Here is a 12601-nt window from a genome sequence, read left to right as displayed (position 1 = left end):
TTGCATAAGTTATCATCGGAAAACAAGCGTGTTCTTTTAGTCAGAGTTATCAACATTAACTTGCTTAATATCGAAGATACCACATACACAGAATATTATCATTGTTTCAGTGGTTATGGTTTTCAATCTCTCATCTCATCTCCCACTAGATGTCCTCTTTTTGGTGGTGCTTGATTGCTGGATCATGAGCTTTATAATTTTTCGTCCTCTCCCTATGCTGGAGGAATAGATGAGACCATTACTGATCACTGTCGCATATATCTTGCATTGAATGTGGTCAAGCGCCATAGAACACTTACTCATGTTACTTCCATATATGACCAGGAATGATTCGTTAATTCTATATCTACAACTGATTCGTCTGGCGTTACAGTGTTATGTGATGCAGATCAGGCCTTCAACAAGTTTTCTTCTCTTTTTCTCAAAGCCGTGCACGAGTGTACAACAACAATAAAATGTAAAAAAGAGATACAAATATCCCCAGAATCCTTGGTTATCGCAGGGATTGCTAAAACGTATGAGGCAGAAAGATAACCTTTACAGAAACTTTATAAGGCGACCGTTTAACGTTGCTTTAGCTTCGCGCTATAACAAGTATTCCAGCAATCTTTTATGCCTCCTAAAAACTGCTGAGAAAAAATATTACGAAACTCAATTATCTAATGACACAAACAGTTCTTAGAAACAATGGCAGTTCTTGAACGATTTCTTGAATCGATCACCACAGAGTTCAACTTTACAGAAAGTAATATATTTGAGTTAGCCGTGACAGCGCTTACAGTGTGTCTGACGCGTTTAGTAACTGCTTTTTTTGAAATTTTCAGTCAAGAACATAGCACTTCACATTGTAACCTAAATCGTTCTAGCCACTGCTTTGTTTTTCCCTTGGCACTTGCTCATCTTTCTACTGCAATCACAAATCTTAAAGACACCAGCCCCGGTAAAGATAAAAGTTGTGCACGGCACTTAAAATTTGTAGGTGACGTTATATGTGAACCACTTTCTGCAATTCTAAATCTTGCGTTTAAGGATGGTATTTTTCCAAAGTCGCTGAAAGTAAAGTAATTCCGGTATATAAGAAAGGTGACAGACTGTCAGTTTCAAACCACCGCCCCATCTGTATTCTTTCGTGCCTTAGTAAAGTTATTGAAAAATTATTTATAACTCGCCTAAGCAAATACCCGCAAAAATTTAATCTACTGAAGCCATGCCAATTTGGTTTTCGAGAGGGAAGTTGCACTAACCTTGTCCTGCTTTCCCTAGCTGACAATATCAAGCGCTCTATTGATTCAGGATGCCTAGATGGCTCGGTTTTTCTGGACTTTAGAAAAGCATTTGACATCATCAATCATCTCATCTTGTCTAACAAACTCGAAGCGTATGGTATTACTGGTCCGGCCCTCAAGTGCTTTGGCTCTTTCTCCGCTACTGAAACAATTAACCAAGGGCTTCCCCAAGGCTCATAATTTGGTGCTTTACTTTTTTTTTACTTAACATCAATGATCTTCCTGACAGCATACACATGGCTCACTGGGTTTTATATGTCGACGATACGACTATTTCCTTTGGTGATACATGTATTATTGCTGTCGCTACGAAATTAAACGATGTTCTGTGTAGCGTGTCTAAGTGATGCCACGAAAATTATTGACTTAATAATCCAAATAAATCTAAATTTCTTATTTTGAAATCATCTCAACGCAAGTTAACCTCATTACCAGGCGTCAGAATTGACCCGCATTTCATAAGTGTCAATGATAGTGTATCATTCCTTCGCGTTCAACTCGATACTAACCTTACGTTCGTTAACCATATTGCTCACATTAGAAAGGTGACAGCATTCGGCATTCTTGCATTGCTTAAAGCACGCTCATAATTCTCTCATCATACTCTGCTTTGTCTTTACTTCGCTTTTATTCATTCTTATATCACGTATGGCATCGTATGCTAGGGAAACACTCTTCAGTATCATCTTTTATCATTTCGGCATTTACAAAATCAAGCTATTCGGATTATTTTTCACCGTCCTCGCGATGGTAGCGCCACTGCTATTCTTCGCTGCAGCGACATCTTATCTATTTTTAACTTGTTTCGCTTTAGTTTCATTTTGTTGTTGTATAAACAATTAACAAATCAACTTTCTATCAATTTCATTGATTGGGAGCTTTTAGTAAATTCCAACTGTGCTCAGTTTGCTGCTAACAATCATTTTTATTAGCCAAGGTTTCTACCAATTACCGTAAATCTTCATCCTTCTGTGCGATCGCATTGTGGAATAATTTAACAATGTGTGTTAAATCCAAAGTTTCTTTAATTTTATTCATAAATTCTTTAAAAGAATATTTGTTGAATTTTTGATGTTGGAACGTGTTTAGTTGTACTAGATTTGTGTTTTTATATACAGTATTTTTTCTAAATTTCTTCGTTTTTTGCTTTGATGCATTTTGATGTTTTTTATTCTTTTATGCTTGCTGGTATTTTTACTTGATATATTTGTTCTATTGGTTCGCCCTGCTGCTAATCCTTGTTTTATTTATTTGTAATTTTCATCGAGGGTGCCGTTGCAGTCGTGCATTTGGGACCCTCGTTTGTATGTTTTATATGCTACATACGATGTAATAAGAATAATAAACTGAATTGATATGATTTGATTACACATACTCTTTGCCGATACATTGCTCGAATATTATACGGATTACCATCGCCAGTCATCATGAGATCAGTTATGCCGTAACCTTTAATTCGGTTACCATTCGTTGCCCACTTCAGGCGTTTTGAGCTTATCTATCGATCATCTATCTATCTATCTATCTATCTATCTATCTATCTATCTATCTATCTATCTATCTATCTATCTATCTATCCTCTTATGCCGACAAAGCGCCCACGTTTGCAGCATCGTGGGCTTCTAGTTATGTGTTATAAATAAATAAATAAATGTGTTCGTGGTCGTGAAGTAATACTGGTCGTTCCATCGTCATCAATCCAGCTTCAAGATTTGACTCTCGTCCTGCCGTAGTGGTCACACCTTCCACACTGATGCAGTGGCTAGAGGCCCGTTTATATTCCGACGTTTCCGGGGCGCGGGCCAGCGTCGTTTGCGGCCGGTCACGCTACGACGGTTACGCTGCGCCAGCCGAAACGCTATCTCCTCTATACTCCGACGCGCACGCCGTTGGCTGCTATCTTCGGAGCATGCGCAGAACGAATTAATATTGCAAAGTCCAGGAAGGAGATGGAAAAACCGAATAATTCAGGGTTAGAAGGCTACGCGTGATTACTTGCGGAGCTATAAAACGCATGCACTAATGAAAATTCGAGCATGAAATTTCACCGAAAGAACACCTGGCTACGCAAGAAAGAACTCGCGAACAATAATGCATTTGGAGGAAAAGTAAACGGAACTACGCCTGCAGTTGTAGCTAGTTCACACGCCAAAACTTCGTTGCGCGTGTCCGCATTAGTAGTACATGTTCAATTGTTGAAGTCACCGATATTCTGCTGGCTCATATAATCCAATGGTAGAAATTAGAGACTTAGTAAGCGTAGCGTATGGGAAGCAAAAATACACCTGCCGTATTGACACAGATTCGCAGCTCTATAGCACGCTCTCCTGGGCTTGTCAACCCAGCGCCTCACTAGTTGACGGGAAAGGGCTCGTCGATCATGTTAAAACTTATGGACTCGAATGTGGCGTTATGAAGCAGATTTGCGACATGACGCGTAGGGAAAAATGACATGGTCCAATTCTGCAAGAATGATGACGCGCACGAATGAAGGCTGTCTTTGTCATACTAAACAATGCTGTTTATGGTAATAGTGATTCAACCTGATCATGTCCGAGTAATTATCAATGAATTATCGATCGTTTGTGTGACTTTTCGTGTGATATACGTATATGACTATTAGCTATAAGAAAGTACGAGAACACATGTTCACTAAGATGACTGTTTGGACACGTTGGTAGGACATGAAAGAACTATATGCGCACAAGACGCGTACAGTGAAGAGGCTAAGACACACGTGGACAGACTTACAACAATGTTTTATTTCGAAGCAAGCAACCACATATATATCAAAATCTGTTCCTCTCTTTACACACGAAAGGCAACTGCTGCCTAGAAAGGCGATAGACCATATTGACACACAGGTGTCACCAAACCTGTCAATCAATTCCACTTCGATGATTTCGCGGATTAACTGATAACGTCTTTTGCTAACAATTCACCAGGTACTATATACCGACTACACTTGGACTTATTTGTGACATTTGCCTGATTACGCATGCAATTTCTACAGTGCGCATGCATAAACCACCCTCTCATTTCTATCACATTATAGCGATGTTCCCGAAGCCTGTCGTTAAGACACCGACCGCGCTGACCTACATAGTTGGTCCCACAGTTCAAAGGCAGATTAGAAACAATTCCTTCCGCACAGTCAACGAACTTCGACTGATGTCTCTTTTTGCAGACGAGCTCTTTGGGGGCACACACCCTGGTCAATCTGCACAAATATTGTAGGTTATCGGGCGCGGATAAAACAAACACTTTTACATGGGCCCGCTGGCCAATGCTTTTCGGTCAATGCGATATGGTCGTGTGTCTTGCTCTCTTCTCTGTCCCTGTCTTGTGCTCCTATAGTTCTTTCGAGTAGATTGAACTGGGCGTATCAGTAGTGATAACTAATGAATAGGGATAATCAATAAGCAGAGATAACCAAAGAAATATTTATTTATTGACGTTTGATTCATATCAGTGACCACTTGTACGAATGAAAGCTGCCATCGTACCATCATTCACTATCACTAGACTTCATTATCACTAAATGATTCACTATCAATAGACTTAATCCTACACTCTTAAAAGAGTTAGCAAAAAGGTAGTCACTTGAAGGAAAATATTAGTAACTCCTGCAGTTACTACCTTTCTCGGACATTTACTATTTACTAACTCCAAAGTACTGGGTGTTTTGTTACTACCTGTATAGTGGCAAAGTTAGTAACAAGGAATAAACATACATTTAAAACCCTTCTCAGTGCTGGTGAAACATGCGTTCTCTCACATAGTTAAAGGGCGTAATAACTTTCACAATTTAGCCATCGTACCTTGTCCCCACCCTTCATTCCAATCTTTTTGACTGTGGCTGCAAAATATAGTCTGCACGGCTGACATTTAAAAGAAACTCATGTTTCCATTAAAATGCACGTAACCCGAATTTTTATACTGTCACATCGATGTTCTATCTTTGCTCCGTCAATGTCGGTAATTTCCTAATATCTAGCAAAACGTATATATTAAAATATGAAACTGCAGTCCCTGTGCATCTGTAATTACTGCTTAAAATTCTGAAGAAAAAAGTTGATCAGTATTAAGGCCTTAGCTTAAAGCAAATTTATTTCAAATGCTTAGTTTCGTTGTAGCTGGCACGACGCTTCAGTAACAGTTTTAATCCCGCGATATGATAAAATGCTTCTTGAAATTTTGCTTATGAGGACTTCCAAATGTTAGAAGAAAAAAGCAACAAAGGTAAAAAACTGAACATGCTTTACATTAAATCGTGCCAGTCATCTTGAAATGGGTTCTGCCATAATTTTTGCTTCAGTTGGATATGTATTCAAGTGTGGCAAGTGAGATGTGGGTACTATATAACAAATGGACACGGTTTCAAATTACAATGTTTATTTTCATGGCCAGCATTTTGCATACATTGATAGTGAGTGTTATCAGTTCAATCAGTAATCATTATTTCAGGCCTTAGCACAAGTTCAGACTCAAAGTACAGATCAAGAACCTGTGATGACGGAAGGTCAATTGGCTTGACAAGTTTTTGTTCTCTGGTCTTCTGGACAACATGGGACCAACGGTGCCTGTTGAACATGGTGTTCCTTAGCTCATTTACAAGCAGGAACATATTGCCGCAATAAATGTACACCTTTGTGATATGCCCAAAAGTAGGTAGCACGCCTTTCTGTAGAATGACAACGTCCATTAATTTATACGTTACATGTTCTACAGTCACAGAATTGACTTGCCACAGAGGAACGCCGGGCGAAACAAGTTCAGCCATGCATGGGGCCAAATCTTCCTCTTTGAGTGGCCTGGGCTTGGTGGCCTGGGCTTGGTTGTCTGAATATGATTGCGGAACTCAAAACTACGCAGTTCATAGCTCTGTAGCAACTGGTGTCTTTCAGCAATTGTCTTGCATATATTCTTAAAATTTTTGTTACGTACAGCAATAGTTTTCACATATTGATGCTTTGCCTCGTAGCGCATGCACCAATATTGCTTAAGTGGGCCAAGTTCATTGATGAGTCTCGGATAATGTAAGAGGAAATGAAGCTTAGGAATCATTTGGCCAGGGTACAGAGCCACAAAGGCTGACAAAAAATATCGAATGTCATCCTGCAGACATGCAAGGTGGTCATGTGGAAGGGTGTCAGCAAATATCGTATCTACAATCCTTCTCAGAAGCAAGTATACTTCCCAGTGCTGGTTGTGTTCTGGGACAAGGTCTCCGCACATAAGTGACAAAAATCTAAAGAGGCACCACTTCTGCGATGCAGTGCCCTTGTATGCACTTTTCCCAGTTAGAAAGTGTTTCTCGAGAGCAAGTTGTTTGTTCTTTCTGTCGTGCGTACCAAAATTGAATGTCGTGATGTGATCTAAGTCTGTGTACCTAATCACATTGCTACTTACGAGGCCCTGAAACACATGTTTGAGAACATGAGGTATGCTTCCTTCAAGCAAATCAAGCATCAGGTCTGGAGGAAGCTGCAGTGTTACATCAAAGTACCAAATACTTAAAAGAGGTGATTCACCTTTACGCCATAAAGTGCTGTGCTGAATGGCTGGTTCACCTTAGCGCTTTCAATGTGAGTTTTGTGCAAACTCTTATTTCGAATTTGCACATCCATTTCATGGGATACGATGCTAAATGCTGAATATGGTGCAGTGCAAAACCTGCACGGGCGCCCCCCTGTTGAAACAACAGGTAAACCCACCGAGCCTTTTCTAAAATTTTTAGAAAAGTATTTCTCATTTATTAACGAGCTACAATACACATTAGTCATGGGTGGTGACTTAAATGTCGACATGTTAGAGAACACAAATAAGCGATCCGAGTTATCTGCTCTTTTAGCTTCAAATTACCTTTCTAATGTGATTTCAACCCCGACCAGAATTACGCCGACAAGTGCAACACTCATAGATTTGTTTTTAACAAACGCTCCGCCTGACGAGTTACATTCTGGTGTTCTTGATATGACAATCAGCGATCACTTACCTATATACCTTGTTTTGGCTCGGAATCGCAAACAAAAGGTCAAAGCTTTGCCACAGGTTAAATTTCAACAAATTAATCCACGTTCACTTTTATCTTTCCGAGAAGAAATTAGCTCTGTAATCTGGGAAGATGTGTTGTCCTTATCCTCGCCCGATCTAGCATACAACCGTTTTATGGAGATCGTGTGCTCAGTTTATCAGAAACACTTTCCTTATAAAACTATTAAAAAACTTAAGCGTGCCCGTAAGCCATGGATAAATGCCTCCATACTCAAAATGATTAAAGAAAAAAATAGGCTTTTTAATGTCTTTCTAATACGGCGCGACTCAGTTGCTTTCGCCACTTTCAAGAAGTATCGAAATAACTTGAACAAAATTCAGAGGCAAGCGAGACATAATTATTATTTCACAATGTTTGATGGCGTGATAAACGTGAAAGAAATGTGGAATAAGCTGAACGCTGTAATATCTGCAAGGCAACACGCGAATGTTATTGATGAACTCGAAATAGGCAACTAATTATACAAAGGTAAAGAATTGGCTGACAAATTCAATAAGCACTTCACTACACTAGTTGAAAGCACACATGATGACGACGCTCTCACCTACCTACCCCCTCCCATACAGAATTCCCTATTCGCCACACCAACTAATGAATATGAGGTAATAAATGTGTTTAGATGCTTTAAGGTGAGCAAGAGTGAGGACATAGATGGTTTAAAACTACAACCCATAAATTTTGTTATCGACCTACTCAGTCCATACTTAACACACATATATAATCTCTCCTTAAGTACCGGTACCTTTCCACAGCGTATGAAGACTGCCAAGATAACTGTAATACATAAGAAAGGTGAAAAAAATAATTTGAGTAACTATAGGCCGATTTCTATATTACCAATATTCTCAAAGGGACTAGAGAAAATTTTATTTACTAGATTGTCAAAATTTTTTGAAGAACACTCAGTTATAACGCCTTCACAGTATGGATTTAGACCTGGTCTTTCGACACAAAGCGCGTTACTATATCAAAAAGAACTCATCCTAAACAATATCGAGGCAAAAAGAATAACTTTAGGAATTTACGTAGATTTTTCAAAGGCCTTCGATACCATAAATCATGTAACGTTACTACAAAAACTGAGTTGCTACGGAATTCGTGGTGTTGTACTAGAATTTATTAAAAGCTACTTGACCAATCGATACCAAAGTGTGTCCATAAACAAAGAACTGTCGGAGCTAGAAAAAATTAGATATGGTGTACCTCAGGGCAGCATACTCGGTCCACTTCTGTTTATTATTTTCATAAATGATATTGTAAGTATAGATACCTCAGCACAATACGTAATTTATGCAGACGATACGAGTTTATTTTTTACAGGAACGAATGCCGACACCATCATAGCATCAGCAAATGACACATTAAACAGACTACACACTTGGACAGTAAAGAATTCACTCTGTATTAACTGTGCTAAAACAAAAGCTGTTCTTTTTCGGGCCAAATCTACATCATGCAAAACGCTTAATTCCCTAAGTATAAATAATCTTAGAATAGAAATTTCGTCATCTGCAAAGACACTGGGAGTTGTGTTTCACGAGTATATGTCTTGGGAACACCACACAGACTACATAAGAAATAAACTGAGTAAAACCGTAGGTATCCTGCGAAAATGTCAGCGCATACTGCCAGTGCCACAAAAGCTTATGCTATATAACGCTCTTTTCTCTCCTCATTTGCGTTACTGCCATCTAGTTTGGGCTACCGGTACGAAGAACTCCTTGCACAACTTAATCACATTGCAAAAAAATGCCTTGCGTTGCATTGCAGGTTTGCCGTACACTGCGCACACGTCCGAATTATTTGCTAAGTTCAATGTTTTAAAAGTTACAACCCTATACGAATATCACCTCTTGACAGCTTTTAGGTCCGAATTAATTCAGAAAGGCAGCCACATTCGCACTTTAGCAAATTTAACTCTTAATCCCTCCTCACGCTTAACCAGACACACCAACCATTGGTATATCCCCCGGCCGCGAACAAATTATGGACTGCAACTATTGCAGTATTGTCTTCCGAGCACACTAAATAAGTTTAAACTAACAGATGAAAGTTTACGCACGTTATCAAAAAACGCTATTTTAATTATGATATCCCGAACTCTTTGTGCTTAAAACATGAAAACTATTTTGCATTAGTTTGTATGAGCCTGAAAAAAAAATTGCTTTGAAATTGTTCTCCGGGTGCTTGTTTCCGTTGCTGTCGTTGTAAACAGGGGGTGGCGGGGCTAGTCAAGCTGCTAAAGAGCAGCTTTTTTCCCGCTATCCTCACCATTTATGTACATTTTTTTTTCTGTATTGGTGTGCCAAAAAATGGTGAAATAAAGCCAATATCAATATCAAATCAACAGCCTGTTCATAGAAAGATTATCTCCACTGAACGTCACAAGGATTGCTTTGACGTTTACAATAGTGGAATTTATGTGCACAGAAAAACATGTTGTTTCTAACATCAATATATCAGAAACAACAGGCTTCAAGATCACATCCAGCCCATGCTTGTTGACGAGCCTGTATGGCGCAACAAGCGCTACATGTATACAACGTAGCTGTGACCTATAACGAGCATGTATGTTAAGCACACTGAAGTACACAACGATTACTTTGTGAATGCCCCGCTTTGATCCCAGGGGGTACACATTCTCCAGTCCATCACTGTAAAGAACAAGAAATAGCGTATATTGCGCCCCATTCTCTGGAAGGGCTGAGAGTTTTTCCTTAAACAGTAAACCGTCATAAAAACTTTGAAGAACTGCTGATGGCTGTTCAGTTGAGAAGTTTTCGTCTAAGTGGTCACGGAAGGTCTCGCACAACGTCAGGTTTTGAAGGACACGTGATATAGACACATACTGGAATGTTGTTCCTTGGCAAAATGTTCTCTCTCTGACTTCGTACTGGCACTTCGAAATATGTCGTCCAGAAATTCACATGTAAGTAACTTTTGCAACTTTTCTCCTGCGGATTCTAGGGCGATGTTTTGTTGAATCTGAGAAGCAAAAGTCCTAAATATTTCAAGTAAGCTAACCTTCAAGTCGGTAAAAATACCCTCAGTCACAGAGTGCGGCAGCTTGTGCACTTCTGCCACGCGAAAAAAAAAAGTAAGCAGATCTCTTTCTTGACTTTCAGCGCGAGGTCGTAGATTGTGCTAGAAGAGCGAACGGTGTCACTGTAGGCTGTTTCACGTGCATTGCTGACATCTTCCACAGAGGAGTTTGAAGGAAGCAATTCACTGTCGTCAAAAACGCCGTCTGTTGCAGGGTCCAACCGTAGCGCTTGGAAAACATTTTCTTCGGCACCGATCCCCTGTTGAGTCGCGTCCAGGTCCACGTAACTTCTGTGACAGCGGTAAATGTGCCTCCGGTAAGACTCAAACTCCCGATAGGTCTTTGGACACCCTTGCACACCACACATAACAGAAAAATCCCTATCGTGGCGATGATCCCTGATGTGCCAGACGACCTTACAAAACTTCGCCGACGAAAACGGACACCGTGGGCACGTATGCATCGCGTTTTTCTTTTTTTGTTCACTCACACATTCGTTTCCAGAGTACAATTGTGCACTCGGGGCCCGCAAACAAAGCAGTACAGCAACAAAAAGACGTCAGCCACCACAGTGACCACACTTACGCTATAGTGATCTAGATAGGGGTAGTGGGACGAGGGCGATCCTGGAGCCGAGGTCGTTTGCACGGAAACCGGCAGGCGGCGCTACTGCGCCTTTCACCTGAACCGCCCCGCAGTGCGCGCTTATTCGCCCCGCACTCATCGGAAGAGTACGATATATCTGAAGCTCATGCTTGACACCTGAATGCTTACATTGCTCAAAATGTCAGCAAAAGAGGAATATATATATTTCTATAGTGTTGTCTATAGTGAATAAACAGTAAAAGACGATGTACAGCGCGAAGGACAAGGACTGAGAGACGACACACACACAGCGCAGTGCGTTTCGTCTCTCTCAGTTCCTGTCTTTCGCGCTGGATATTGTTTTTTACCATGGATACCACCTAGCCCAAGCAACCACCTTTGTGTAAATAAATATTTTTGTCTGAAAAGCTCCCAGCCATGGAATCCGCCTATGATAAAGTTCGAGGAACTACGCCTGGCTAGTCGGAATGAACGGGTGTACCAGTACATCGAAAGGGGACCGCCGGGGCCGTGATTGCAAAAAAAAGAAGAGAGAAAAAGAGAGAGAGAAAGCTCTGAAGGAAGGTACGAAACCATTTTATTCAGGACAAACGCTCAGATCACAAAAGCTGTGTCAAGTAAAACAAAACCAGGCCCCTAGGTCGTCCTGCTCAGCTTAAGGTGCTTAGCTCTCTGTGGCTTTGCACTTCTCGAGCTGTTAATACCTCTGACTAAGAAGTGGAGTCGCGTGAGGACATAGAAAGAAGCAATTCTCATGCTTACTTATTCCTTGTGAGCGTCGCATCCAACACTATTGGAGCAGAGGAAATTACTCTTTACAAGAGCCACAACATCGCAGATGCTGTTCGTGTGCATCTCTAAAATGCTTAAGCATTATGTGAATATGTTCTCAAGAGCTTCAATAAATGAGTACAAATCTTGCGAATGATACAAAAGTCCTCTCCAGTCACACTGCTCAGTGTACTCTGAGGGTAACAGGTGTGGCTTCTGTTCGCCTGACGAGGAGGATGTGCTCACATAAACAACAGTCAAGTTTTAGGACGCACTTTCTTGCTACGTAGCCTGCTACGTAATATATTAGCCGCTATTGACTCCTCGCTAATAATAATTATGAGTGGCTAGCACGGAGAGCTTCTACTATGTCTAGAGACTCTTTAGCTTCCTCTAACCTCACTTGGGCGAGCAGATCATCAACACTGCTTGAAGAAATGTTGGGATTTTTGTCGACCACGCTGAGAAGTGTATTTATGATATCAGGGGTGCCATTTTCACCGTCGACACTCCTTGCCATGTTGTAAAATGACAAACAGCTCACTGTGATAAGAAACTGATCTGGCGAGGGGTGGGCATTACAGCCACTGGACTGGCGGATAATGCCAAACATGTGCTCTACGGAGTCGGTGCTGAGACGAGCAGTCATCAAGTACTTGAACCCTACATTCTCTGCCAAGTACTTCAGGAGAGACAATGTACTGGCAATAGTGACTCAGCCCTGTCGCCGTGGAGTTCCAACCTGCCTGCTCCCTTGCAATGAATGTGCTACCTCCAGCACCTGCTTTGCCTCGTCCATCGTCCGTGACACACTCTCACATACGAACGTCTTTCGTA

The sequence above is a fragment of the Dermacentor silvarum genome, chromosome 7, assembly GCF_013339745.2.
Source record: "Dermacentor silvarum isolate Dsil-2018 chromosome 7, BIME_Dsil_1.4, whole genome shotgun sequence".
Lineage (NCBI taxonomy): Eukaryota > Metazoa > Arthropoda > Arachnida > Ixodida > Ixodidae > Dermacentor > Dermacentor silvarum.
The sequence above is the reverse complement of the archived record's forward strand: the minus strand, read 5'-3'. Positions refer to the sequence as shown.